This window comes from Danio rerio, chromosome 19 (assembly GCF_049306965.1).
Source record: "Danio rerio strain Tuebingen ecotype United States chromosome 19, GRCz12tu, whole genome shotgun sequence".
NCBI lineage: Eukaryota > Metazoa > Chordata > Actinopteri > Cypriniformes > Danionidae > Danio > Danio rerio.
Window position 1 is genome coordinate 10497478 of NC_133194.1, and position 24810 is coordinate 10522287.

The window sequence follows — 24810 nt, forward strand, 5'->3', positions numbered from 1 at the left end:
TAAAATTGTCTGTCTGTCCGTCCGTCTGTCCATGCAGGCATTTGTCTTGACTGTCTTTCTGTCTGTCTATTCATCCATCCAGACATCTAGTTATATAACTTTGTCTGTCTGTCTGTCTGTCTGTCTGTCTGTCAGTCCGTCCATGCATGGCTGCCCAGACAAAGAACTAGATAACTATCTAACTGTCCTTCTGTCCATATTTCCAGACAGCTAGCCACAGTAGATAACTATTTTTCTGTCTGTTTGTTAAACCTTCCTGACAGCTGTCTAGATGTCTGTTTGTCCGCCATTTTTGCTTTCAGGCAGCTATCTAGATAACTTTGTCTGTCTGTTTGTCTGTCTATTCATCCATCCTGATAGCTTTATGTCTGTCTGTCAGTCCATCGACCCATTTTTCCTGATAACTAGCTACAGTAGATATGTAACTATCTTTCTGTCTGTTTGTTGAACCATCCAGACAGCTAGCTAGATATCCGTTTGTCCGTTTGTCCATCCATTCATTTATCCCTCCAGACAGCTGTCTAGATAACTTTCTCTTTCGGTCTGTTCGTCCTGATAGTTAGCTAGAAAACTAGGCCAGTTTGTCCGTCCATATGTTCATTTTTCCTGACAGCTAACTAGATAACTAGTTTTCCATCTGTTTGTCCATCCATCCAGATAGCTAGCTAAATATCTGTTTATTTGTCTGTCTATCTATCTGTTTATCCATCCAGACAGCTTTCTAGATAAACCAATCTGTTTGTTTGTCTAAAATGCTAGCTAGCTAGTTATCCTGTGCAGCGAAATTAAGATTTTTGACTTGAGTGTCCTGCCTGAATGGCTTACTGTAGATGTATATTTAATGGACCTTGAGTTGATACATGAGTCAGATCTTTTACATCACACTTATTCTTTCTCTCCTTGTTTTTTTTCCAGATCACAGTTTCTTCTTTCACTGGAAGAAGTGGCAGTTACATAAGAAAGCAAGTAAAGTAAGTGCATGCTTAAACTGGGAAAGGGAACCGTGAACAAACGTTTCTCATTTTTATGAATTCAATGAATTATTTATCTACCTCTTACTGTAATTGCATTGTTTACATTGTTATCAGTCTGTTAGCGGCTAATATAATACAATTATAGTTGCTAATATAATTAGTGATTGCTAAGGTGTAAATAATATTTTGACTATGTAGGGATGAGTTTGCTGTGCACTTCATTAACACATTGATAACACAGATCAGGTGTGAAGGTGAAGTATACAGTATAATGTGGCTGTAAATTGGTATATTTGGAACAGATAAATGCAACATAGCCTGATTCTGAAAACGTAGCCCTATATACATTTCTGGAGATCATGAATTATGTAGCCAGAAGTACGTATGGCTGTATTTCGTCTTTAAAGCAAATGCTAATGCTGTTCCTTGTCACACTTACCTGCTGAATGCTTACCTTCGCATGGATGGTTCTTCTGCTGTTACCTGTTTGTCCAGTAGCTCACCATGAATGTTGGTGGACTTGAGATGCAGAGAGGAGTTGACCACGATGAAGGTCCGTGTCTGCCAAAGAACGGCTCCAGAAAGTGGGTAAAACAGAAACAGAAGCCCAAAAAATAAAATTAACAAGTAAATAACAGGGTGAGAATGTGGTAAAGTTTAAAAACATAGTAAAAATCAGGCGAGGGCTTTTCTTTTTCTGGATTGCTTTTTAAACTGTCAGTTGAGTTCAGGGAAGTGGTCGGGCAGCTCAATCTGTGCTTTTAAAAACACTATTGGTTGGATTTAGGTAGGGCTGGGCGATATTGCAAAAAATTATCGTGATATAATGTTTCTTATCATTCGATATTGATATTTATTGAATATTTTTTAACAATTCATTTATGAATGTTTTTATTGTTTTTTTTTATTTAACCGCTTTATTTTAATTTACCAACATTACCAAGGAAAATAGTTTTATTAGGCAAAAACAAAAATATTTACAAAATAATTACAAAATAATTAACACAATATCTGATCTCTTTGTAATGAATCAAACATAAGTGTGAAAGAGACTCAAACTTAAACTTGATAAATAAAACTTTACAAAGTGTGTGCAATGGTAAAGGTAGATCAACAACTGTAACGTGTGAATAATAATGATAAATTAAACCTCAAACTCTGACAGCAACACAATTGTTTTTCAGTTAGGTGTACCTGAAAAATGTGCTTGCGTCATGTGTGCTCCCATGTCACGTTGTGAATATCGTACACCTCCATTGGAAATGACAAACTGACAACCCAAGCTTATTGGCATTGTTTGCAAGGCACACGCTTCCAGCCACATTTTAATATATAACTATATTGCTCCATACTGAAACTACATATCGGATCTTTTTTTTATTATCGATATCAACAATGTTGTTTGGTCAGTAAATAGTGAGATCGATTTTATCGCCCAGCCCTAGGTTTAGGTAAGGAGGAGGGTTGGTCAGTCGATCAGTCATTCAGTCGACAGCGGCCTCTAGTGGATCTATGCAAGAACAGCAGGCATGAATGGCACTCGCAAAATAAATTGGAGAACTTAAAAAGCGTACACAGACGTCTCTGGTGGATTCACAAAAACTGCTAAAAGATTTACTTTGCGTATTTGGCGCTCTCCAAAAATGTATATAGGGGTAGGTTTACAGAATGAGCCTGCGTTTGATAAATACCTCAAAATTAAACGGTAAAGCAGTCTTTTATGGATGATAGGAGGTGAACTATCCCTTTAATGCAGGAAACCTTGTAAATGCCAGCGAAGTAAGACACACACACCAAGAAGATTAATTAAGTGTAAGTATAATTAAGTTCAGGTTCAAGGCTTCAAGACATTTAAAATCGCAGGCTGCTACCAAATCTGCTGTCACTATATATGCATGTCCCTTTCTCTCCGTCCTGCATTGTTCTCTCTCTCTTTCGCCCTCCGCTGCATGAGTCACTCGTTTATCTGAATGTTGATTGCAGAATAGTTCAATTACTATAGATTTCCATCCCTTCATCCTTTTCTTCCTCCCTCCTTTAATGTCCTCTTAAACACACACGCACACATTTCGCTTCTTCACTTAACGCGGTAAATAAATGAGTAAATAAATAAATAAAGATTTCTTATGCGAGCAGGCTTCCATTTATTTCCTCCATTTAAGTTCATGGGAAAATATAAAGCTGTGGTTGTGAACAATGTACCTCAGTAGAAATTGCTTCGGAAAGTGACTTGCATTTAGCTAAATTGAGGCTTATAGATATGCGTTTTATGACAGACTGCGAGGATATGAGTCTGTGGGGATCTTCTCAAACAAATGGGGTGGTTTGGTTAAGTGATGGGTGTAGCATATGTGGATTTGGGCTCTGTGGTTTATAGCATGTATAGGCCATAATTTAGAATGATTTGCTGTTTTATGTTTTGTTAAATAAACTGTCATTTGAAGGTTGCTTAGCAAGGACACGTTAAATTGATGAAAAGTGACAGTTTGGGATGGTTATGAAAGGTTTCAAAGGAATGCCTCCGTGAGCTCTCTATTCATCACACTATTCTAAAAATGCATAGCGTGGTTTATATTAGGTTATTAAAAAGCGCAACGGTTTTGAACGTTGATAGTTGTTTTAACTCAAAACGAGAATTCTGTAATTATTTGCTCACATTTGTTCCAAACCTGTTTTACCTTTTAATCTGTTGAACACAAAAGATGATACTTTAAAGAATGCTGGTAACCGGTCGCAATTGAGATTCCACTTCAGTGTTCTTTTGTGTTTAGCAGAAGCAGAAACAATTTGATTCAATTCAAGTCATTTATTGTCATTCTATCCTTCAACTGATTAAAATAGCGATGTGTTAGGCTGAGATACACAATGTGCACAATAATTCAACATAAATATCTGAAACAACATTAATTAAACAAAAAACAGACAGTAAGATCACCATAAAACACTTTAAAAGAAATTAAGAAATTTATATATATATATATATATATATATATATATATATATATATATATATATATATATATATATATATATATATATATATATATATATATATATAGTTAAAGTCAGAATTGTAAGCCCCCTGTTTATTTTCCCCAATATCTGTTAAATGTAGAGAAGATTTTTTTAAGCACATTTCTAAACAAAATAGTTTAAATTACTTATTTCTAATAACTGATTTATTTTATCTTTGTCATGATGATAGTAAATATTATTTTACTAGATATTTTTCAAGAGACTTCTATTTAGCTTAAAGTGACATTTAAAGACTTAACTAGGTTAATTAGGTTAACTAGGCAGGTTAGGGTAATTAGGCAAGTTACTGTGGCTTGTTCTGTGGACTATCGAAAAAAATATATAGCTTAAAGGCGCTAATAAAACTGACCTTAAAATTTATTTATTTTTTTTTTATAAAAAACTGCTTTTATTCTTGCAAAAATAAAACAAATAAGACTTTCTCCAGAAGAAAAAATATTATCTATTTTAATTTGGGAAAATAATTTTAAAAGAAAATAAACTCAAAAGAAGCTAATAATTCTGACTTCAACTGTGTAATATAACAATATAGCATAAATGAGTACACCCCATTTTGAAAATGAATATTTTGATCTATTTCTCAGTGTATATAGGTCATATATGTTGAAGCATTTGAACAAAGCACATTTATTAAACAGATATATTTATTAAAATAATATTTTAATCTCTGAACATAATATTATACATTTAATTTCACGCAAAATATTGCAAAAAAAGTTACAAACTGCAAAATTTCAACATTTAAAAATGTTTTATTTTGTTTCTCTTCATTTTTGCTATTTTTAACAATTGTATTTCTTATTCTTCTCTAACATATAAATGTGAGCTAGAAGATTTTTTTAAACACATTTCTAAACATAATAGTTTTAGTAACTCATTTCTAATAACTGATTTATTTTATCTTTGTCATGATGATAGTAAATAATATTTTACTAGATATTTTTCAAGAAACTTCTATACAGCTTAAAGTGACATTTAAAGGCTTAACTAATTACAGTAGGTTAACTAGGCAGGATAGAGTAATTAGGCAAGTTATTGTATAATGATGGTTTGTTCTACCAAAAAATTAAAAAAAAATAACTGGGGCGAGTAATATTGACCTTAAAATGATTTTTAGAAAATTAAAAGCATCCTTTATTCTAGCCAAAATGAAACAAATAAGACTTTCTCCAGAAGAAAAAAATATTATCTGACATACTGTAAAAAAAAATTCCTCTCGGTTAAACATCATTTGGGAAATATTTAGGAAAGAAAAAAAAATTTCAAAGGTGGGCTAACAATTCTGACTTCAACTGTAAATATTTCATATGGCAGCCTCTTGCGATTAGCTAATCGCAACGTTTCAAATCACAATTGCGATTCGATTTTGATTAATTGCACAGCCCTAATACAAACCATTGATCTAAACCACAGGTGTCAAACTCAGTTCCAAAAAGGCCGCAGCTCTGCGCAGTTTAGTTTCAACCCTAATTAAACACACCTGATCAAACTAATTGAGTCCTTCAGGCTTGTTTGAAACCTACAGGTAAGTGTGTTGGAGCAGGGTTGGAACTAAACTGTGCAGGGCTTCGGCCCTTCAGGAATTGAGTTTGACACCCCTGATCTAAACCCAACCAATAGTGTTTTAAAAAACATATAAGAAAAAGGCACCCGGGCCACATAAATATAGTTTGATTTGACATTGCTTTTACCTCTTTTGTGGAGCTGTGCTTTACTGGACTCAACAAACTAACAAGCAAACTGACTAAATAAAATTGAGGCAGATAAATAGGTGAGGAAAATGCATTCGATTACTAATAATAGACACTGTTGTGTTGTTTTGTGGTATTTATTTGGTTTTACACAAAAAAACTTTATGAAAAAATCCTAGGTTTGTCCATAATATGTCCCTGTAATTATCATTAATGTGAATAAAAGCTGTTGCCGTCATACTGCCACATATCATTCATTTGTACCTTGAAACTGCAGTCAAACACATACTGAAGTAGCTGAAGCATTTCCAAAGAGCCTGTGTTATAAATATTACGTGAATATAATGCTATATTATATTAATATCAACACTTTGACAGTTCAGTCATGTGATGTGTCATAACACTCATATCAACTCATCTCATGGTAAACCCACAGCAGTTGTTTATGATTTAATTTACCGTACTAATGATAACTGTAGTTACTAGGGGAATTTTGGTAGAAAATATGGTTACCATGGTGAATCCCTTTCAAGGCTTAGACCAAAGTGAATAACCAGCACAGATCTTGACATCCTTAACTTATCTTTCAAATATTAAAGAGAATTTTTAGGAAACTTACAGGTGATAATTTACCTCACAACCCATAAAGACAACTTTTCTAGTAGCAGCACTACAAACATCTAGAATGATCTTCAAACTGAAGTGCATTAGTGCACCTTAGAGGCTCTTTGTATGTTTCCCCCTCTGTCTCTCCCTCTGTCAGTCTTTCTCTCCCTCATCCCCTTTTATCCATCACTCCACTCAATATTGATCCGAATTCATTTGTTTCTTATTGATTTAGTTCTCCGCCCTCTGCCGCATTGTGCAAACACAAGGACACACAGGCTGCTCAGACCACTGCCGACACACACACACCAGTCACGTCTTTACTTAAAAAAAAAAAACATTAAACATTTTTAGGATTATTTGCATAATTGTTCATTCTGATCTCAGTGTTTTTGGAGTGAAAATGGTTAGAACATACACACTTGTGCAGGTCTCTCTCGTATCAGGTCTGTGTAATGATGTAGACTGAAGCACAGATGCCTTATTGATCACTGTCCTGAAGGAATGAATAGAGGAGAACCTGACAGCTAACACAATTAAAGCTGCGGTTTCTTGAAAATCTCTACAGAATCTCTTTTGCAAGCAAAATTCCGGGTTATTAAAAGGAAAAAATATATGAGGTCTTGTGAGAGTCTTTGTGTGTTTGTATTTTTAAGTAAGGCAACACCATCACAGGAAATACAAAATATAATCAATATTAAGATGTCAATATCAGTTGAAGTCAGAAATATTAGCCTCATGTTTTTAACATTTTTGAACACATTTCTAAACATTATAGATCAACCCAGGCTCATTCTGAAAATTACCCCTATATACATTTCTGGAGAGTGCCAAATTTGTTACAGGACCTATATTTTTTGCAGTTTTTGTTTTTCGCGAACCTATACCAGAGGCCTCTGTGTATGCTTTTTGAAATCTCAAATTTCAATTGTGCCTGTTGTTCTCATGTAAATCCACCAGAGGCCACTGTCGACTGACTGACTGACTGACTCAATGACTCACTAACCGACTGACTGGTCCCCCCAAAAACCCCCTTCCCCAAACCCAATCGATAGTGTTTTAAAAAGCACAGATTCACCAGCGCCCACCGACTTACCTAAACCCAACCATCGTTTTTTTGTAAAGCAATCCAGAAAAAGAAAAGCCCTTGCCTGATTTTTACTGTTTTTCTTTTAGATTTTACCACCTCACCTTCATTTACTTGTTTATTTTATTTTTTGGCTTTAGTTTTTGTCTTACCCGCTATCTGGAACCGATCTTCGCTGGACTCAAACCTCATCATCGTGGTCAACTCCTCTCTGCGTCTCAAGTTTGCCAATGTACGCGGTAAATCACTAGAAAAACTGGCAACAGAAAGCTGTTTATACAGAGGTCGGTCAACTGCTAGCGCGAAAAGAATGGTGTCATTATGCCCCGTACGTACTTCTGGTCACATAAACTGCGATCTCCAGAAATGTATATAGGATTAAGTTAATAACTAATTTCTGATAACTGATTTCTTTTATCTTTGCCTTGATGATGGTACATATTATTTCACTAGATATTTTTCAAGATACTAGCATTCAGCTTAAAGTGTATTTTAAAGACTTAACTAGGTTAATTCATGTTAATTAGGCAAGTCATTGTATAACAGTGATTCATTCTGTTTGATTCTGTAGATAATAAACAAAATATTGCTAAAAAGGGCTAATAATATTGACCTTAAAATGGGTTTAAATTTTTTTTTAAACTGCTTTTATTCTAACCGAAATAAAATAAAAAAGACTTACTTTAGAAGAAAAAATATTATAGGAAATACTGTGAAAAATTCCTTGCCCTGTTAAACATCATTTGTGAACTAACTGAAAAATAATTTTAAAAAAAATGTACAGGAGGGCTAATAATTTTGACTTTAACTGTATTTCTGTTTTTACTAATAATTATTAATATAATTTTGTTGTATTTTTAAACTAACATAAAACATAGTTACTAAAATAAATGTGGGGTTTACTCACTGTTCAGTTGATGATTTCTTATGCGACTTCGAGCTTAGGTTGATATTGTGTATTTATCACTTTTTACACAAAAGTGATAAAAACATTTATTGTATGTTGCAAAGATTCATTTTTCAGACATGACTCTGAACCATCTGTTTAACAAAGGAAACGTTACGGTTACTAAAGTAACCCTCGTTCCTTGAGGGGGGGAACTCCGTTGCTATGTGGAAAACCTTCCAATTATGGGGTTTTCGTCATAAGTGGAAGGTCTTCCACATAGCATTGGAGTTCCCCATCCGAAGGGGAACTGAAAGAACTTTTTCAACAAATTAATAATAATAAATGTTGTTATTAGCATATCAGAATATTGGAACGGTAGTGTGACTGGAGTAATTATGTTAAATATGATTGAAATAACAGGAATAAATTCATTCATTAATTTTCATTTTCAGCTTTGTCCCTTTATTAATCGAGGGTCACCACAGCGCAATGAACCAACAACTTATCCAGCATATGTTTTACACAGTGGATACACACATACTCTCTCATTCACACACACTACGGCCAAATTAGCTTATTCAGTTCACCTATATCAAATGTCTTTGGACTACAGGGGGAATCCGGAGCATCTAGAGGAAACCCACGCGAACATGCAGACTTCACACAGAAATGCCAACTGACCCAGCCAGGGCTCAAACCAGCGTCTTTCTTGCTGTTAGGCGAACGTGCTTTCCACTGCTTCCCCGTGTCATCCAGGAGTAAATTACTTTTTAAAAATGCATTCAAATTAGTGCTAGTCAAGATTAATCACAATTCATCAAATCCAAAATAAAACTTTGTTTTGACACAATATATGTGTGTGTGTACTGTGTATATTTATCAAGCATATATAAATACACACATGCATGTATATATTTGAGAAAAATGTTTATTTATAGATTAAATATACTGTATATATGTTCACTCATTGATTTTCCTTCGGCTTAGTCCCTTATTTATCAGGGGTCGCCACAGTGGAATGAACCATCAACTATTCCAGCAAATGTTATACGCAGCAGACGATCTCCCAGCTGCAACCCAGTCCTGTGAAACACCCATACACTCATTCACGTGCACACTCAAACGCTACGGCTAATGTTTGTTTACCCAGTTCACCTATAGCGCATGTGTTTGGACTGTGACTTCCCATTCACACAGGGCGTCAGCGTCAACGCTTGACTGAAGGTGTGTCTGAAGTTGGGGCATAACACGATCGTCATAGCTGCCTAGCTGTCTAGCTAGTGTATTTGCATTCAGCGATCTGATTGGCTGGCACTTCCATCGGCGCTTGAAAAGTTGAGCTAGTCCCAATTTTTGCAGCGAGCAACGCCTCTGAAGCGGCGCCAACGGATCCACAATGCAGTTCGTCAATACCTGACGTCACCCACTCAAAGTGAATGGGAAGCATTGACGCTGACGCCCCGTGTGAATGGGGCACGAGAGAAACCGGAGCACCCGGAGGAAACCCATGTAAACACTAGGAGAACATGCAAACTCCATACAGAAATGCCAACTGATCCAACCGGGACTTGGACCAGCGACCTTCTGGCAGTAAAGCGAAAGTGCTAGCCACTGAGCCACCGTGTTGCCTGTACTATTCATGTAACAACATCCACATTTCTAGAACTGCTCGATCTTGCAGATTCGCACTCTATAACATCAGAAAGGTCCGACCCTTCCTATCTGAACATGCAGCTTAACTCCTTGTTCAAGCTCTTGTTCTCTCCAGACTGGACTATTGCAACTCTTTACTAACGCAGCAGCACGAGTTGTCTTTAATGAACCTAAAAGAGCACATGTCACTCCGCTACTCATCCGTTTGCACTGGCTGCCAGTTGCTGCTCGCATCAAATTCAAAGCTCTGATGTTTGCTTACAAAGCGATTTCTGGCTGCGCTCCTTCTTATCTGCTCTCACTTCTGCAGATTTATAGGCCCTCCAGAAACTTGCGTTCTGTGAATGAACGTCGCCTTGTGGTTCCATCCCAAAGAGGGAAGAAATCACTTTCCCGAACGCTCGCGTTCAATCTGTCCGGTTGGTGGAATGAACTCCCTAACTGCATCAGAATGGCGGAGTCACTCATTGTCTTCAAGAAACTACTAAAAACTCAACTATTTAGTCTCCACTTTCCTTCCCAATCTGCAATTGCCTCTCTGGCTCCACCGCTAACTGTACTACAAAAAATTACTAATGCTTTTGCTTCTTACACTTTACATACCTGAAACTTGCCTACAGCACCTATTCATTGTTGCTCTTGTAGTTGTGTAAATTGCTTCCTTGTCCTCATTTGTAAGTCGCTTTGGATAAAAAAATGTAAACATATTATAATTGGAAGCAATCATATATTTTGAAAAATAACCAAAATGTTGCAACTTTTTTGGTTATTTTCCCAAATACTTGCTGGCTTTCAGTCATTTATTTTCAACGACGCATCGTTTACATTGTATATTTGCATAATAGCATCAATTGCTTATGCCATATTCTGGGATTGTAGTAAAGTCTCGACAGCTGGACAAAGATGTAAAAATATGTCAAACATTTGATACTAAAGTTCATTCTTTCCAAGAAGCTGAGCCTTTTCCATGCCATCAGGTCAACAGTAAATGAAAGCTCCTTACTAAGGCGACAGTGCTAACCACTGAGCCACCATGCCGCCCCTGTGTATATGTATATGATACAAATTATATATACTTTTAAATATCTATATAACAAAATAGTTTGTACGGTTTTGTTTTTAGTATCACATATACATTATAAAAATAAACAATACACACCCAATGGATGTTTCCCAGGGATGGGTTGCAGCTGGAAGGGCATCCGCTGCATAAAGCATATGCTGGATAAGCTGGCGGTTCATTCCGCTGTGGTGACCCCAGATTAATAAAGGGACTAAGCCGAAAAGCAAATGAATGAATGAATACACACCAAGACTTTTATTTTGGATGCAATAAATCATGATTAATCTTTGCCCAGCACTGATTTAAATAGAGAACAGTTATTTTAAACGGTATATTGAAAAGTCTATGCTTTTGCCGTACTTGAAGTAAATGCAGGCTTGGTGAGCAGAAGACGCTTCTTGTAAAGGAAAAATCACATTTAAAATCCAGTGACGATGTATATATTGGACTACCATCTAAACAACTTGAATATAGGAGTCATTTAGTATACATTTAGTGGATCCGGATGTAATTACTTGAGGTTTAAGTGACACAATTTAAAAATAGTACATTCATATGTTCAATTCATTAATAGAAGTTTTACCGCTGCAGTAACTCAATTCACATGTATTTCATTAAAACATTCCTTCATGCGAACTGCTCCTGACCCTTCAACTCATTACATTTCTCATCAAATTAACATTGTTGAAGAGTTTAGTAGACATTCAATCCAATGAATTCCTCTTCCGTACATCCGCACACATCCTGAAGCAGTTTTTTCCTTGTCACCATCACCCTTTTTTTGTAAAGCTGCTTTAAATATGTTCTGCACGTATTGCTAAGCGCTCTCGACAATTAAACGGAATTCAGTTATAGATATTCATTTGGCTTTTTCACATTTGGCTCGGCTTTCCTGTGGTGTTACATTAATGTAGCCAAGTTGTGCATTGTTTTTTGGTAACATGCCACATGCGCTCTTTCCTTCTGCTCAGATATATCAGACTGTGTGGTTCAATGTAAGAGTGGTATGATGTACACTACTTGACAAAAGTCTTGTCGTCGATGCCAGTTGTAAGAGCAACAAATAATAACTGGACTTCTTTTGGAAAAGTGTCAGAAGGTAGATTTTTCAAATGAATTGCATGACCCATTGTTACCCGCATGGACCTAAGATTCTCACAAGTCAGTTAAGTTTAGAAAAGGAAAAATCATAGTTTTTGGGGTTACATTCAGTATGGGAGTCTGTGTAAGATCTGCAGAATAGATGGCAACATCAACAGCCTGAGGTATCAAGACATTTATGCTGCGCATTACATTACAAACCACAGGAGAGGGCAAATTCTACAGCAGAATAGCTCTCATACTTCAGCCTCCACATCAGACTTCCTAAAGAAAAAAGGTTTAATTGCTCCAGGATTGGCCAGACCAGTCACCAGACATGAACATTATTAAGCATGTCAGGGGTAAGATGAAGGATGAGAGACTGAAGATTAATTCAAAGAATCTTGATGAACTCTGGGAATCCTGCAAGAACATTTTCTTTGCCATTTCAGACGGCTTTATATAAGTTATTCGAGTCATTGCAGAGATGTATAGATGCAGTCATCCAAGCTCATTAGAGTCATACACAATATTAATTCTTTTTCCACTGCACCATGACTTTATATTCTATTCATTATTTATGTTAAGTGACAAGACTTTTGTCTGAGCAAAGTTAGACCTTACTGTCCTAATTAAATAATTAAAAATTAAGTCATGATCATATTTTATTTTGGTAAAATGAGTGTAGTCTAGAGGCCTTACCTTTCCTGTATAAGCTACTTCTGATACCAAATGATCAACTAGAAGATATTTGTTGTTCGTAAAACTTGGAGGAGCGAATGGACTTTTGTCAGGGAGTGTATATAGATGTTATTAATTCAGCGTGAGCACAGCTTTTAACCTAAAGACTTTTTCATCAACACGTGGAGCTCAAATTTCTGCTCGCTGATTATCTGTACATTAGTCGAGAAGCACTTATTGTATATACAGTGTCAGTGTTACCTGATATTGTACACTGATAAAAGCACCTAAAGGCAATCCTGCTGCAGAGATCGTGTCGTTTAAATAAAAAGACCGAATTTATGGCAACTTTGTCATTTAAATGCCTTTTTGGGAAGTTTGTTGTAAAACAAAAAGCCTTGTATATCTGTTAATACGGTCATTAAATGATTTTAATGTCATTTCTGATTGCAGAAATGCTGAGGGACGAACATTTGGACTGGTCGTTGTTATTCCTTCTCCGGGAAAGGAATAAGGGAACGATAAATACAAGATAAATACATAAAAACGTATGTATGCACATTTTACAATTGAAATACAATATGTATATTTTCCTACACAATGATATGACAAAAATAATATTGTGCATAAAGTAAATGAAGCTAAGTTTATGTTACATTTTTATAACATTTTTTTATTTATTTATTTGTCTTATTTATTTATTTATCTATGTATTTATTTATTTATTTATTTATTTATTTATTCATTTACTCATTATTTTATTTATTTTTATTATTCTTCCCTTTATAAAGTCACACCTTTAACTCTTCTTAATCAGTGCAATATTACAAAAATATTTCATTCGTTTATTTATTTTTTTATTTATTCATTAATTTTCTTTTCGGCTTAGTCCCTTTATTAATCTGTTGTTGCCACAGCGGAACGAACCGCCAACTTATCCAGCATATGTTTTGCACAGCAGATGCCCTTCCTGCTGCAACCCATCACTGGGAAACATCCATACACACTTATTCACACACATACACTATCATTTAGCTTACTCAATTCACCTATAGCACATGTCTTTGGACTGTGGGGGAAGCCGGAGCACCTGAAGGAAACCCACGCGAACACTGAGAGAACATGCAAACTCCACACAGAAATGCCAACTGACCTCATTTATTTATTTATTTGTTTCTATGTTTGTTTATTTAATAATTATTTCATTTATTTGTATTATTCTTTCCATACAGTCACCCTATTTATTCTTCTAATTCAGTGCAATTTTATAAAACCTATATATTTATTTATTTCTCTATTTATTTATTAATCCTTTTTTATTTATTTTATTATTCCTCCCATTATACAGGTACACTTTTTATTCTTCTAATTCAGTACAAAATTAGGTAATTATTTATTAATTTCTCTATTTGTTCATTAATTATTTCATTTATATTTATCATTCTTCCCATTATAGTCATACTTGTTATTTTTATGATTCAGTGCAATATTACAAATAAATATTTTATTTATTTATTTATTTATTTATTTATTTATTTATTTATTTATTTATTTATTTGTTTGTTTGTTTGTTTATTCATTCATTCATTTTCTTTTCGGGTTAGTATGTTTTTTTTTTATCCAGGGTCGCCACAGCAGAACAAACTGCCAACTTATCCAGCATAAGTTTTTCGCAGCCGATGCCCTTCCAGCTGCAACCCATCTTTGGCAATAATTATTTATTAATTTATTTATTAATTATTTCATTTATTTTATTATTCTTCCCATTATATAGTCACACTTCCTGTTCTTCTGATTCAGTGAAATATATTCATTTATTTATTTAATCATTATTTCATTATTTATTTATTCTTTCCATTATTTAGTCACACTTTTTATTCTTCTACTTCAGTTAAATATTACTAAATATTTATTTATTTATCTATTTATTAATTTATTAATTCATTAATTTATTTTCATGATTCTTCCTATTATTCAGTCACACTTTTTATTCTTTTACTTCACAGCATTATTACAAAAATATTTTTTGATTTATTTATTTATTTAACCATTTCTTTATTAATTATCTTATTTATTTTTATTATTCTTGCCATTATACAGTCACTTTTTTTCTTCTAATTCAGTGCAAAATAACAAAAATATTTAATTAATTAATTTATTAATTTATTATTTCATTTATTTTTATTATTCTTCCTATTATACAGTCACACTTTTTATTTTTCTACTTCAGTGCAATATTACAAAAATATTTTATTTTATTTTATGTATTTATTTATTTGTATATTTGTTTATTTATTTATTATTTCATTTATTTTTATTCTTTTAATTTGGTGCAATATTACAAAAAAATTATTCCTACAATTAAAAATGATACCATAATGTATAAATGCTTAACAATTTGCCTTAAAAATATTAATAAACAAAGTTCTTATGAAATATGACTCTTAATGATCCTAATAATAGCTTACATTTATTATACAAAAAACATATTACTTATGAATATATATGCTTTCTGTTTTGTTTTGTTTTTTTGTCTGTTAAACACTATAATTATTACTTTAAAAAATGTACAACATACTGCTTCAAATTCGAACTTGCAATCTTTCCAAGTCATACATTGTATAATTTTTTATTTATTTATTTCAAAATTCAGCATATCTCAAAAGCATATCTACTCAGTGCATATAACTTATGGATGTCCACATAAGCAAAATGAACACATTATAGATCCACATCCAGACGCACACAGCTGGCACGGCACTTAGCTGCCACTGACAACACTGCCCTGGCAACCGATGGGCACATCGCCAAGCCAGCAAGTTGCCAAGCAGCAAGTTCCCATAGCAACCTGCCATTCGCTGGCTTTTTGAATAAGGTATCGGCAGACAGACACACAGGCTTATGGGGAGGGAGAGGGTTTGGGTAATCAAGAGGAGAGGAGATGAAGAGTGACAGAAGAAATAACGAAAAGAAGGGAGTAAAAAGAAAGACACGGGCAGGGTGGAAGAGTTTTGTTAAGTGCCATTACATTGAACTTTAATATGGCTGACAAACTTTGTATCTTTGTCACATTGTGTTTATTTAAATGATGCTTTTTTTAATGAGAATTCAAAGCTATTTTTAATTTGCGAACACTTTAAAACTTTCCAAAATTTGGACAAGTCGGATCTTCATCACGATGTGGTCTGATGATTAAGATCATGACAAGTGTGTGACCTTATGTCTCAGTGATTCATGCTGGCAAAGACACACACAGACACTTAGGTTGGCAAAAAGCTGGCACTGGCACCATCGTGCCGCATTCGCACGTGATTGGACTGCGAATGTGGCAGTGAGAGAAAGAAAAAGAAAGAGGGAGGAAGACAGGGTGGAGTCGAGCCAGGGAGAGAAGGACAAAAAGTCTAAAAAGGATAGCAAAGCGCAGAAGTGACCTAAAGCACAGCAATATGAAGAGCAATCTATAGGCCAAACTGTGTTCGCAGTTAAGCTCGCAGATTATTTTGAGTCTGTAAAATGAAAGCGCTTGACTGTGAAAAGGACAGAGAGCGAGAAAGCGGATGAATAAAGCAATGCAGTCAATGTTTGGAGCGCATTCATGTCTCACCCTGGAGATCTCTGTCATTGTCAGAGGAACAGAGCTGTCCAGCATATGTGTCTGAGGGTGTCTGGGTCTCTGTCTCGAAGAGTAACAATGAGAACACTAACTGTTTCTTGTTAAAGCAGTGGCTCAATCGAAATGTTAACTGTTTGGTGTTAAAAGAATTGTTTACTTAAATTTATTGTTTTTTTTTTTTAAGAGGAATTGTTCAAATGTAAGATAAAAGTCTTGCCGTTGATTCCAGTTGTAAGAGCAACAAATAATAACTTGACTTCTAGTTGCTCATTTGGAAAAGTGGCAGAAGGTCGATTTTTTCCTGCATCCCAATCATCACAAATACTGCAAAAGACTGTATGGACTCAAGATTTTCATAGAAATCAGTCAAGTTTGGTGAGGGAAAAATCATGGTTTGGGGTTACATTCAGTATGTGACCGTGTGAGAGATCTGCAGAGGGGATGGCCACATCAACAGCCTGAGGTATCAGGACATTTGTGCTGCCCATTACATTACAAACCACAGGAGAGGACAAATTCTTCAGCAGGATAGCGCTCCATCTATTACTTCAACCTCCACATCAAAGTTCCTGAAAGCAATGAAGTTCAAGGTGCTCCAGTATTGGCCAGCCCAGTCACCAGACATTAACATTATTAAGCATGTCTGTGGTAAGATGAAGGAGGAGGCATTGAAGATGAATCCAAAGAATCTTGATAAACTCTGGGAGTCCTGCAAGAACACTTTCTTTGCCATTCCAGATAGCTTATATAAGTTTTTTGAATCATTGCAGAGATGTATGGATGCAGTCGTCCAAGCTCATGGGAGTCATACACAATATTAATTCTTTCTCCACTGCACCATGACTTTATATTCTACACTGTACTTTATTTCTGTTAAGTGACAAGACTTTTGTCTAAGCAAAGTCAGACCTTACTGTCCTAATGAAATAATTAAAAATCAAGACATGATCATATTTTATTTTGGTAAAACAAGCATAATCTAGAGGCCTTGCCAGTCATATAGCCACTTCTGATACCAAATGATCAACTAGAAGTCAAGTCATTATTTGCTGTTTCTAAAACTTGGGTCAGCGACAAGACTTTTGTCAGCGAGCGCACTTAACTCATGTGAATGTATCATACTTGAAGTCCGAGTGAGATCAAAATTATACAATGTTTATTTTGCTAGCTTGCATTGTTATTCTTAAAATTAATAATTAATCGATGCACCTACTCAATATTCCGTTTCAGTTGGAAGCACATCGTGTAACCGGATAGCTTTGTTTCTCTTTTGAAAGTCTTCTGAAAATACACAAACAATTTATACGACAAACAGGTTTGATTTAACATTTTTGTCTCATATAGACATTGATCATCAGATGTAAACAAACTCATTGGTTCTTGTAGAAGTTTAAATTTGCTCACGTGACTCGCATCGACAAATCCTTACACTGAAAGTTCCCCTTAAATCCAAATCTACAATGTTTATTTTGCTAGCTTCTATTGTGTATTCTTAAAGTGAATAATTAATCCGAGCAAGTTAATCTACTGAAATAAAAAAGTTTGTTTTGGTAATCTACAATCAAAGTTTGCTATGAGAGAATAATGTAAAAAAGAAAGCACCGCCCACCTACTCAATATTCTGTTGCAGTTGGAATTACATCATGAAACCGGAAAGATTTGTTTCTCTTTTGAAAGTCTTCTGAAAATACACAATTTATATGACAAACAGGTTTGATTTAACATTTTTGTCTCATATAGACATTGATCATCAGATGTAAACAAACTCATTGGTTCTTGTAGAAGTTTAAATTTGCTCACGTGACTCGCATCGACAAATCCTTACACTTAAAGTTCCCCTTAAATCAAAATCTACAATGTTTATTTTGCCAGCTTGTATTGTTATTCCTAAAGTGAATAATTAATTTGTGCAAGTTAATCCACTGAAATAAAAAAGTTTGTTTTGGTAATCTACAATCAAAGTTTGCTATGAGAAAATGATGTAAAAAAGAAAGCCCCGCCCACCTACTCAATATTCTGTTGCAGTTGGAAGTACAGCTGCGTCCCAAATGGCACACTATACACTATGCACTCATGCACTATGTACTTATGCACTTACACACTCAACAGGATAGTATATGTATGTAGTGCTGTCCCAAATGGCACACTAATGTTTTTTTACTAAGCGGAAATTTAAACCGTTTCCCTGATGACGTTTGACTGTTGCCAAATCAGTGAAATAAACGACTGAATTATCAAGTAATACATGCCGTGAGTATTGCCGCATTTGCCATCCGGAGGCGCTATAATCACTCTCGTAGGAGAATTTTGCTTTCACTATCCAAAATAAATAAAGTTATTCAACATGTGCGTCCGATCGCTCCGCCCCTTCCGCTACGTAAGCAAACCTGCGGTCGTTGAGTGCGTGAAGTGTCCATCATTACACACTTCATTTTAGCGGCTGAATGAGTGCATCATCCGGGTAATTAAAGTGCACTTATTATTTTGAGAGTTTTCAATGTGAACACACTACTTACACTATTTATACTACAAAATGGCGTAAAATAGTGCATAAGTATGCGATTTGGGACGCAGCTTACATCATGAAACCGGAAAGATTTGTTTCTCTTTTAAAAGTCTTTTTAATATACACAAACAATGTAAATGACAAACAGGTTTAATTTAACATTTTTCCACGTATAGACATTGACTATTAGATGTAAACAGCAACAATGAGGCTCATTGGTTCTTGTAGAAGCTTTTGCAATAATTAGTTTTTTCACTTTAAGTCAATGGTTACTGATTTGTAATTTTTTTTCTAAAATGTCTTTTTTTGTGTTCAACAGGAATAAAGAAACACATAAAGTAATGGAACCACTGGAAAATCAGCATATTTGAGTGAGTACATTTTAATTTTGAGGTGAACTTTCCCTTTGAGGGTAATATTCAGGGCTTGACCTTAAAAACTTGCCAAATGCGGGTAGATTTCAGCTGTGGCGGGCTAGACAGAAATTGAATAAAAAGTGTAAGTATACAGCTATATTTTGCTTGTTTTGAAAATTTCTAATTATTTAAAATTTGTGGCTAAGAAATTACTTATTTATTTGTTTATTTTTGGTGCTGCCAGAGAAAAAATATAAGTAAATCCTTAGTGTTGAGCCCTGAAAAGTCTTGTGAAACAAGAACTAATTGCAATGCAATATAAAACCAAAACCCCATTTGCTCATGCTCATTGAGCAAGCTCATACACAAAAAGTGAAATGAATGAGGACTCATGTGGTCATAACACAAAATCTAAATCAGTGATTTTAGCATGCCAAAGTTAATTTAATTCATAAATATATATTTTTCTAACTGCTAAAGTGTGGCTAGTGAAAATGGCGAGTGGCTAGGAATGTTGAAAATCTACTAGTCACAGTGGCTGGCTGCTGATCAAAAAAGTTAATGTCAAGCCCTGGAAATGTTATATCAGATTAAAGTTGGTGACATATTAATAGCTAATGTCCATTAAGTAGAACTATAAAATTATTCAAAGCATGCAGTAAGTTAATTACAGTATTTACGCAGAAATGATTGAATAAATATTAAATTATGATCAAATATAATTACATGTAGCAGTTCTGTGAATTCAGTTTGTAAATTAATTTCAGAAGTTGTCGCATGTTAAACTTAAAACATTTTCCTTTTCTTTTTGCACAGAGTTTATATCATACTGCTTTGGAATGGCATCCTGGTGAGTAATCAGTTTAAACTAAAGTATCTGATAAATGTTGGTCAATTAAACTAACCTTTGAGTTCACAAATGGCAAATTGAGAATTTTCATCACGGAGACAAATTAAAAAATACATCGATTCAAAGGCTGTATTCATTTTCTCAGGTTTTAGACATGCAGAAGTTCCAAACCAAACAGATGAAAGGCCTTTTTTCTTGTTTGAACCATATTTGAAATTGATTGAAGTCTCTCATTAAGCATGTGCAATTTCTTAGTTCTTTATAGTGTCCAAATCAGACATTCTTATCAGTCGCTTTTGCCAGGGCAATAAGTAAGATGTTTAAAAAACAGGTCAATTCATGAAAGCTTGATCCATAGAGATTAAATTTTACCATTTAGTTTTTTTAGTCTCTCAAAATTGTATTTCCAGCTTTGAGAAGGTCTTTATTATCTCCACAGATTGATTTGCTTTCTCAAGTGTCTCATCTTCAATCGAGGATTCATCTCAGGGATGAACTATAGAATGTAAAGATGCCTATTAATAAACAATAATGGAGAAATCAGTCCTGTTCATCAACACAGCGCTCTGCGTTCACAAAAGCATTCATTTATGTTGTTGCATTGAAATAGCTTTTTTCAGACCGCAAGACTGTGGTTGCTATGAAGATGAGAAATGTGTGTATGTCTGCGCATAAGACAACATTTCCACTCCTTAAAAGGACAGTTGAAAAATCTCATCATCTTATACCCTCATGTCATTTTAAACCCATAAGAATTTCATTAATCTCTAGAACTCAAGTTAAGATATTACTCATAAAACCTGAGAGATTTCTGTTTCTCCTCTGAAAGACTGTTCAAAAAGGTCATGAAGAGACTAAGTATTCTGAAAATACACAAAGAATTTAAATGACAAGCAAGTTTATTTAACTTTTTATTTTTCATGCATATAAACATTAATCATTGGACGTAAACACAAACTCAACCAAACTGTGCTTGACGCAATAAAACAAATCCAATTGGTTCTTATAGATGCTTAAATTTGCAGATTTGACTTACATCCACAAATTTCATTGGTTCTACTAGAAGTTTAAATTTGTCTATGGTACTCTCATCGACAAATCTCATTGGTCCTTATAGATGCTTAATTTTGCAGATGTGACTTGCATCGACCAATTTCATTGGCTTCTGTAGGAGCTTAAATTTGCTGATGAGACTGGCGACAACAAATCTTATTGATTCTTATAGACGCTTACATTTGCTATGACTCGCATCAATAAATCTCATTGGTTCTTATAGACACTTAAATTTGCTGATGTGACTTGCATTGACCAATTTCATTGGCTTCTGTAGAAGTTTAAATTTGCTGATGAGACTGGCATCAATAAATCTCATTGGTTCATGTGGACGCTTAATTTTGCTCATGTACACACATCGACAAATTTCATTGGCTTTTGTAGAAGCTTAAATTTGCCGATGTGACTCGCATCGACAGATCTCATTGGTTCCTATAGATCAGGGGTGGCCAATCCTGTTCCTGGAGAGCTACCTTCCTGCAGATTTCAGTTGCTACCCATATTAAACACACCTGAACCAATTGATTAGGACCTTAACACCATGTGATAATTACAGGCAGGTGTGTTTAATATGGGTTGCAACTGAAATCTACAGGAAGGTGGCTCTCCAGGAACAGGATTGGCCACCCCTGCTATAGATGCTTAAGTTTGCTGATGAGACATCGACAAATCTTGTTGGTTCTTAAAGATGCTTAATTTTTACAAATTGTTCTTACAATTTTTCTTACTAATGTGATTCGCAACATCAAACTTTATTGATTCTTATAAATGCCTAAATTTGCTGAGGTGATTCGCAACAACAAATCTAATTGATTCCTATTGATGCTTAATTTTGCTAATGTCGCTCACAAGACAATACTAATTGGTTCTCATAGACGATGAAATTTTCGGATGTGACTCGCATCGACAAATCTAAATAGTTCTTATAGACGCTTAAATTTGCTGCTGCGATTTGCAATAACAAATCTAATTAATTCCTATAGATGCTTATTTTAACTGATGTCACTCACAAGACAATTATAATTATTTCTTATAGATGCTTAAAGTTGCCCATGTGACTATCATCAACAAATTTCATTGGTTCTTATAGACACTTAAGTTTGCTGATGTTACTCGCAACGACAAATCTCATTGGTTCTTATAGATGCTCAATTTTCAGATTTGACTTGCCACAACAAAGCTCATTGGTTCTTATAGACACTTAAATTTACTGATGTGACTCACATCCACAAATTTAATTGATTCTTATAGAGGCCTAAATTTGCTGATAAGACTCGCATCGACAAATCTCATTGGCTCTTGTAGATGCCTAAATTTGCCGATGTCACTCACAAGACAAATCGAATTTGTTCTTATAGACGCTAAAGTTTGCTAATGTAATTCGCAACATCAAACCCCATTGGTTCTTGTAGATGCTTAAATTTGCTGATGTGACTCGCATCGACAAATTGAATTAGTTCTTATAGACCATTAAATTTGCTAATGTAATTCACAACATAAAACCTCATTGGTTCTTGTAAACGCTTAAATTTGCTGATGCGAGTCGCATTGACAAATCTCATTGGTTCTTATAGACGCTAAATTTGTAAAATACATCGACCCAATGTTGGGTAACAACAATTTACTAACAACAAACAACGAATAATACATTTATTTCAATGTATATTTGTCTTTGTTGACGTTACTCAATAGAACTAAAGTCATTATTCTTACTGTGGATTAACTACTTTTAACAAGAACTACTAGATAAATATTAATATTGCGAAAAAAAAATGTTAAATTCTGACTTATAAATGCTGTACAGGTATTATTTGTTAAGTAAAGGAGACTTATTGTAAATTGTGACCATGATATGAGCAAATAATGACAACATTCTTTTATTTTAGGGGGAAATAAAGTCTTAAACTTCAATTACTCACTTATTAAATTACATTTTAAAGGGATAGTTCACCCAAAAAATAAAACTTTCCTCACCATTTGCTCATTGAATAATACTCAAATATACCTAAACATTTATAAATTTCTCTTTTCTGTTGAACACAAACCAAGATATTTTGAAGAACGCAGCCACTGACAAAACATAAAATAAAATATATTTTAAGTATTCACATTTTTCTGTGTAAATTACTTATAAAAGTTTGTATATTAGCAGTTTGTGAGACATTTACTGGAAGTTTGTAATATCAAAATCATAAAATGCCATATATAAAGTTTAATATAATGTTCAATACAATGTTTGATTATGTCAAATAAATTAAACTCCAATCGAACATTTTTCACTATAATCTTTCTTGCTGTTTCACAAAAAACAGGGTTGGAACAAGTGGAGGATGTACCATAAATGATGACCGAATTGTTGTTTTTGGGTGAACTATCCCTTTGATAGCAATGAAAATTATTCTGTTTCGCCAAATGAGCAAAAATCTTAATAACATCACAAAAACCTTCAGGCAGTATAGATAATTTTGTCAGATAGGAATGATGTGTTGCCTTACACTGGTTGTCCAGTAGGGGAAGACATTACACTTGAAATATATTGACACCTGCTAGTGCTAGTGATGTAGGAATGGATACTGGAGTCTGTGCGCTGCAGGCTGAGGTAGTTGGTTGTATGGTTTTGCATCATAATCAGCCTGGAGTTAACTGTACAACCTTCTAGCTTTCCCTGCGGTGTCACCATTACGTCGAGGTGAGTATGAACAGCTGCCATATAGACGAGCATTTCAAGTGTTTCCACCTTATAATGGAGGATAGAAGTAGTTTCATTGTTGTTGTTGTATTTTGTTTCGGTCTTTGTTGTGCTGTCGTTAACTGGCTGTTAGTCAGTCCGTCTGCCAAATGGAGGGTTTGGATGATTGCCCATCCACAAGAGGGCTCCAGTAGATCGGTGAACTCTGTTTAAATCCTAATCAAAAATACAAAACATAAAAGTGTGTGAAAAGGTGATTTATTTAACTAATAGAGTCAGGCAGAGGAGGAAGTGTGTGAACTAATATAATATGTAGCTGGAATGAATGTAGCTTTGGATGAAAAAAACAACAACAATACATTAAGTGTAAATTAGGCTACTAAAATTAGCACATCAACAGTATGTGAGACATTTGCTTGAATTTCCTGAATTCAGCATCATTAAATCCCACCTTTAAAAGTTTAATATAATGTTTAATATATACAGTTGAAGTCAGAATTATTAGCCGCCCTGAATTATTAGCCCCCTGTTTATTTTTTTCTCCAACTTCTGTTTAACATAGAGAATATTTTTTCAACATATTTCTAAACATAATAGTTTTAACAACTCATCTCTAATAGCTGATTTATTTTATCTTTGTCATAATGACAGTAAATAATATTTACTAGATATTTTTCAAGATACTTCTAAACAGCTTAAAGTGATATTTAAAGGCTAAACTAGGTTAATTAGGTTAACTAGGCAGATTAGGGTAATTAGGCAAGGTTTTGTATAAGGATGGTTTGTTCTGTAGACTCGTAAAAAATAGCTTAAAGGGACTAATAATATCGTCCTTAAAATGGTGTTTAAAAATTTTAAAACTGCTTTACTAGCCGAAATTAAAACAAATAAGACTTTCTTCAGAAGAAAAAATATTATCAGACATACTGTGAAAATTTCCTTGCTCTGTTAAACATCATTTGGGAAATATTTAAAAGAGAAAA

The 24810-nt window shown here is 34.4% G+C and overlaps 1 long non-coding RNA gene and 1 other non-coding gene across 3 annotated transcripts in view; both read left to right on the forward strand.

Moving 5' to 3' along the window:
- The window catches only part of LOC103909205 (uncharacterized), a 62685-nt gene that overhangs the window by 25024 nt on the left and 12851 nt on the right, over positions 1–24810 (forward strand). For both annotated transcript variants that reach the window (XR_012394914.1, XR_658964.5), the window contains exons 2-5: positions 916–971; positions 13214–13308; positions 19199–19250; positions 20052–20085. This is a non-coding gene — a long non-coding RNA (uncharacterized lncRNA). The remainder of the gene's footprint in view (positions 1–915; positions 972–13213; positions 13309–19198; positions 19251–20051; positions 20086–24810) is intronic.
- Positions 23724–23811, forward strand: mirlet7d-2 (microRNA let7d-2). Its single transcript, NR_029986.1, has one exon. It is a non-coding gene; the product is annotated as a microRNA let7d-2 (primary transcript).